Raw genomic sequence first — 6,813 nt, 5'->3', positions numbered from 1 at the left:
CTTCTCATATTATTTGCTCCGAGAACTTCTTAGCCATAACAAAATACTTTGTAGAACTGGGCTTGATGCTTAGGACTAGGTTCTTGGGGGACATCTAGGGCAATTATCATAACAAAGTCCACAAAGAGTGTTGTATCTCCTACTTCTCCTACTTTGTGAGTAGCTACTGGTTTGTAAGTGGTTATATATTGATTATTCTCCATCTGGAACAAAGGAGAATGAAAAAAAAAAAAAAAGACTCAAGGAAATAATTCATTCAAAGGATTAATGAATGTACCATGAGAACCACAGATTCCACTAGTCTGAGAAAAAAAGAACCAGATGATGTCTGGCAACCACTACTGATCTCTCTCTACACAGGACCACAATATTAAGTTCTGGACAGAGTGAATGAAAAGTGTAGAACAAAATTCACAATCATAAAGACACCAGACTTATAGAAAATGGTGGAACCCCTGAAAATATAGCCCTTAGTCAACATTCAAAACTGGAACGGAAATCTCCACCTCACCCCTCACCCACCCCCAATTCCATCCCTACCCAGTATTCAACTTTCAGTCAATGACCCCAATGAGGAACAAATGTACTCTTCAGAACAATGCGAGACTAAAAGGCAGCAAAATGCCCAAATCCAAAGTTCAGAAGAAAGGACAGGCCAAGAAAGAAGGACAAAAAAGAAGGAAAGAAGGAAGTGGGAAAAAGGGCTATTATATTGAAGAGTTTGCAACTAATGTCATGAAACAAAATATGTATGAATTATTGAATGGGAAGCTAATGTGCTCTGTAAACTTTCATTCAAATCATAATAAATTTAAAACATAATTTTACATACCTCAATAAAACATTTTTAAATGTCATGTATTTCCTTATTTATTTATTTTTGTAGAGGAATTAGACTATGAAATGTGAAAGATTTAAGATAAATGGAACAATAAGTGATTTAAGTATTTAACTCATTTAGTAAAGAAGAAACTTACTAAATTTGAAGCAAACACTGTTGTTAAGTGCCATCAAGTCAATTACCACTCATAGCAACCCTGTGCAGGGTTTCCATGTAGCAGCTGGTGACCTTGAATCGCCAAGTTGGAAGATAGTATTCTCATGGTTTGCAGATAAATTTCATCAACAACAGCTTCAATGTGCTTAATCACACTTAATCTCTACATTCTATCTTTTATGAACTATGTTCTTCTATAGAACATTCCCTGGGTGAAATAAAATATAAGATACACATTGAAAGAATGAAACAAAATATAATCAAATGAGACATTTCATCTTGTGGTTTTCCAGAAGCATCCATCTTCTTTTGGGAATTATCTTTGCCCCTTTGCATGTAGGGAAGGTTGGACTATAATTCAAGGTGTGTTCCCTCTCACTAGGCAGTTTAAATGGACCTTGGCAGTTTCTTTTGACAAGTCCTTTCTCCTACAATGCTAGTATTGTGAACAGATGTATAATCAACTGTCTCTCCTGGGGACAACGGATCTTGAGCTAGCATATGCAAAGATGGAAAAAGTAAATTGGGTTTTATTATAACCATGGTACTCTTATGGGTAACCAATTTCTTTGTTCTAGTAATTTCTGGAATTTCCAGAACTCTTCCAAGCTCAATTTGTTAACTTTACCTCTGTAGTCTTGTGCTATTTTCAAATTAATTAATTATTTGCTTAAAGTCAGTTTCTATCATTTAAATATAAAAATATTTCACAGCCAAAATTTGAAGTCAAATAGAAAATAGCCAAATTTTGTTGGCAAGCAGATAGAATTGATGCTTTATTAAATGCCATGTCAAAACTGTGGCCTACATTGAAATAAAGCAGAGGAAAATTTGGTGATCACATTTGTTAAATCTAATTTACTTACTGGAGTACTGGTGTGGTGCTATAGGATAAACATTGGACTGCAAGATGGATTTGAACCACAAGGTTGGAAGTTCAAACTCACCACTCACTCTTTGGAAACCCTCTCCAGGGTTACTATGAGTCAAAACTAATTTGACAGCACTTAACAACAATAATTACTATCATCAAATCAACCAGCAAATCTAACAGCTCATCTCTCCAAAATATATCTCATATCCACCCATCTTTCTTTATAATTTCTGCCAGTTTCTTGCTCTGATGTATTGTTTCCTTGATCCAGCGGGTAAAATATTAAAAAAAAAATTTTTTTTCTCCATTCTTGCTACAACCAACACAAATAACAAACTAGTTGCTGTCAGGTAGATTTTGACTCATGGCAACCCCAGGATTTGGAAAGTAGAAACTTCTCCATGGAGTTTTCAAGACGGGGACATTTCAGAAGCAGATAACCAGGGCTTTCTTCCAAGGTACCTCTGGGTGGATTTGAAATAACAACTTTATGGTTAGTAGTGGAGCACCACACTGGAACAACCATTCTTGGCTCATTCAAATCCAGTGTAAACTCAGCACCCAAGGGGAAAGTTTAAAAGTATAAATGATATCATTTCATTTTCCTACTTAAAATTCTTTGATAGTTGCAAATTTTACTTTAGATAAAATTCAAACTACCATACTAGCCTTAGATATTCTAGCCCACGGCCTACTAAACACTTCATTTCAAACCATTCTCTTTCACAACTGCACTGACTTCCTTTAACTTGCTTGAAAATTCCAAAATAGACTCCACTTTATGCTCTCAGCCTTAGTTAAATGTGACCTAAGAAAATTCACCCCTACTTACTACTTGGTTTCCCTTATTGCCTCTTGCTTATTCACTTCATTCATTTGGTGGTGGTTTTGTTCTTTCAAGTCAGTTCTGACTCATAGTGACCCTGAATAGGGTTTCTGGGATTTTAAATCATTACCAGAGCAGAAAGTCTCAACTTTTTTCTACAGAGTGGCTGGTAGATTCTATCTAGTTAAGGACCTTGTGGTTAGCAGCCCAAATCAGAGTCTACTCTGCTACAGGACTCCTTATTTCATTAGTTTATCAAGTTAAAATTATATGTTGTTGTTGTTGTTGTTAAGTGCTGTAGAGTCGGTTCCAACCCACACGGACCCTGTATAGGCTTTCCGAGGAGCAGCTGGTGAGCTTGAACTGCCCACCTTGCAGTTCAAACAGCTTTGCAGTCTGAAGCATTAACCCACAGTGCCATACCAGGACTCCTTAAATTATATAGAAATTTTTTTTTTAATTTAAAAAAAATGTGTATTCACTAGAATATAAATGTCTATACTACAATTTACAAAGGTATCCTTTGCAAGTAGCACATGGTAGACTCCCAATAACTACTTTGTGAACAAATGATTGAATGCTCATGATGCTGATCAGAATGGAACTGCTTTTCTTCTGAGAATACAGCTTTTTGCCCTCCTTTCCTGAAAACAAAAGTGCTTTTTGTTTTAACACCACATTTCGTGTTTGAGTGCTTGAAATTTTTATAGAAACCTTTATGTAAGCTTGTCTTTTACAGAATACACAATGCATAGTATTTTGAAGTGTTAATGCTTATTTCCTTTGTTTTGTATAACAATAATGGGCTTAAAGTGAATATAGTCTAAGCAGGGAATTTGAAATTTCACCAGAGAATAGGTTTATAAAATGCTCCTGGTGTCAAGGGAAACCTAACAAATTGTCTGTTTACCTGTAAAGTTTTCCTGTGTTATGAATACCACAATCTTTCAGAATCACATACAGACTGTATGAGGCTACATTTGAACTATTATGTGATGTGTCAGTCAGACAAATCCTTACATTGCTTTTCAGAGCAATGCACCGAGGGAAACTCTCATTGAAATGGCTGTGGAATTAGGAAGAGAAGGAGCTCAATACTTTTAAGAGAAACAACTCAAACTCTTCCACTCTGGAGAAATTACACGTGTGATTAGAACTTTGCAATCATAAATGACAGATCATTTTAGTGGAAATGCCAACAAGGTTTCATATTAAACCTAGAATATTGATGGATGTGCTCTCCTTTGTTGCACGCCAGCTTTTATTATACTTCCAGACTAAGAATGTGCATGAGTTAAGAGACATTGTGTGCAGTCTTGAACTAGAAAAACACACACACACTCACACACACAAATTTTAAAAAACTCAAGAACTACAAACCAAAATGAATTTTTAAAATATGTGGGCTAATTAAATTCATTTGAATGGCAGTGTTCACATTTAAGATATGGCCAAATGCCCACTATGACACTACAGAGCATTTGGTGACTTCTCTGCAAGTAGGAGTCCTGATGTGGCGCTGTGGGTTAATGCGCTAGACTGCAAGGCCATTTGAACTGCGAGGTTGGTGATTCAAGCTCACCAGCTGCTCCTCGGAAACCCTATACAGGGTCGCTATGGGTCAGAACCGACTCGACGGCACTTAACAACAACAACAACATGCAAGGAGTTGTGGCACTGCAGGATCATGTGCTGAACTGCAAGGTCAGGTTGAGCCACAAAGTTAGCAGTTCAAATCCACCAGCCACTCCTCAGAAACACTATACAGGGCCGATAGGGGTCAAAACCTACTCAATAACACTTAACAACTACAACAACAACACAAGTAGGTTGGCAGGGGTAGTCCTGGTAAAATAAGCACTGAAAGGCAAGGTCAGCAGTTCAAATCTACCAGCTGTTCCTCAGAAACCCTATACAGGGTCACTATGAGTTGGAAACCACTTGATGGCACTTAACAACAAAACAACATCAAGGCTAACACAGAAAAAATCTATTAGTCTTTGGTTCTTCATTGATAGCCAAGTTCGGTGAGCCGATTCGTTCTAGGAGTTAAGGATAAGCACTAGACTGCCTACCACTATGCCAGCTGTTCAAGTCTGACACCCATTCCTTAGAAACCCTACACAGGTTCGCTTTGAGTCAGAATCAGCTCAACAGCACTTAACAACAACACCAAAACTATAAAATGTGACTGGAAATGGAAGAAGAGAGCACAGACCCTCTTGCACTCTTGTTCTTTTTCCTTTTGAGTTATCTGATCACAGCATTTGAACTCTAATATGACTCTATGGAATCTCCCACTGCTGCCTCCCAGTAATGGCCCAGGGCCTCGCCACACTATGTCTGCAGCACAGCATACTGGACTTCATGCTTGGTGCCAAAGCTGATGGTGAAACCTTTCTGAAAGGCCTCAGTCCATTATCCAGGAACAGGGAATGATGGAGTCGGTGCATACCTGGTAGGACCATGGCTACTTAGCAGCCTACACCAACAAAAATGGCAGATTTGCTGATTTGAGAATTTAGCCCCATGGATTGGTGTTGTTGAAACTTCAGAGTTACGACAATGACGTGCAAGGCAACAAAGAAATTCGACAAATAGTAGCCCACTGCTGATGGACACTCGATAGAGTAGGACATCGATGAAGTACTATATGACGAAGATTCACCTTACCAGAACATTAAAAATCTACACTCGAAGCAATTTGGAAATGTTTTCATCCTCAGTGGGGATCTCAATTTGGCAGAGAGTGATCTGGCATATACCTGGGCCATCATGGACACCGGAAAAGAAGATTACACTGGCAAAGACGTACTGATTCTGAAAGGCAGAGATGCGGGCACACTATATGAAATAGTCATACTGAAACCAAAGATGGTCACTATGGTAGAGATTTACCAAATGGTGATTGATGGATATAAGAAATACATGTGAAAAATATGTGGCAAAATCTTGTTGTTGTTCGTGTTATGTGCCGTGGAGTCGGTTTCGACTCATAGCAACCGTGCACAGGGTTTCCGAGGCTGTAGATCTTTACTGGAGCAGAAAGCCTCATCTTTCTCCCAAAGAACAGCTGGTAGTTTTGTATTGCTGACCGTGAGATTAGCAACCCGATTCGTAACCACTACGCTACCAGAGTAGCGAAGTCTTGGGTAATCTTAAAGAGAATGCTATCAGGTTCTAAGAGAAGACTGCATTCCTGTACTGAAGAGGTACGCCAAAGAAGGCAGGAAGTTTGAGTATGTGATTAATGAGTTGAAAGCTGTCCCTATCTGCACATCTCCTTCGTCTCCATAGGAAGATTCCATATGGGATTTTCTCAGACTGATTCTTGAACTTTCAATGAAAGTATTGAAACAGGATGGGAAATATTTTGCGCAGGCTAATTGTGTCAATTTGACAGCAGCCTTGTCGCTCTACGAAGAACAGCTTGGGGGCCTGTATTGTCCTGTGGATTCCTCCAAGTAGATTTTCTATGTCCCATCATTCTTGGAATTGTGGGTATTTTACACTGTGTGGAAGACTAAGTTTTGACGATGAATGTCACTGATCATAGATGGCATCAGAATGAGGAGGCAATTGATTGTGAATTCCTTAAGATTTTTTTAAATTATTTTAAAAAAAGGGAAATGGAAAATATATATATTTTATGCACTAAGGTGTGTGTGTTTTCCTTCTTTCTTTTTTTGACAATCAATTTAAGAATGATCCAGAAGCACAATTGAGGTTGCTTCATGAATTGAACCCTTAGAATGTGATATTTGTGACTCTGTATTTCTGTGTGGGCTGTTTTTTATTTTTATTTTCCCCTTCCATTTTTATTTTGCTTTTGGCAAAACTTCCATGTGGGTGTTTGGCCGAATGAGCATCATTATATTGTTCCCGAGGGAAATTCTGTTCAGATAATTGATTTAGATTATTAAGATTTGGTGCTTATAAAAGAGAATCCAATAAATGAATAGCATTGCTCCCATTCAAGTCACAGAAGAGAAATATATATATATATATATACAGAGAGAGAGAGAGAGAGAGAGAGAGAGAGTTAGTCTTGGTGTAGTGCTGTGGGTTAATGCACCAGACTGCAAAGCTGTTTGAACTGCAGGGTCAGCGGTTCAA

At 38.1% G+C, this 6,813-nt stretch overlaps 1 pseudogene; it reads left to right on the top strand.

The window, feature by feature from the left end:
- The first annotated feature begins 5,013 nt into the window (after window positions 1–5,013).
- On the top strand, window positions 5,014–6,231 carry LOC102835645 (annotated as a pseudogene).
- Window positions 6,232–6,813: the final 582 nt, after the last annotated feature.

The sequence above is a fragment of the Chrysochloris asiatica genome, unplaced genomic scaffold, assembly GCF_000296735.1.
Source record: "Chrysochloris asiatica unplaced genomic scaffold, ChrAsi1.0 scaffold00022, whole genome shotgun sequence".
Lineage (NCBI taxonomy): Eukaryota > Metazoa > Chordata > Mammalia > Afrosoricida > Chrysochloridae > Chrysochloris > Chrysochloris asiatica.
Note: the sequence above shows the minus strand (reverse complement) of the source record. Positions and strands in the feature narration are given on the sequence as shown.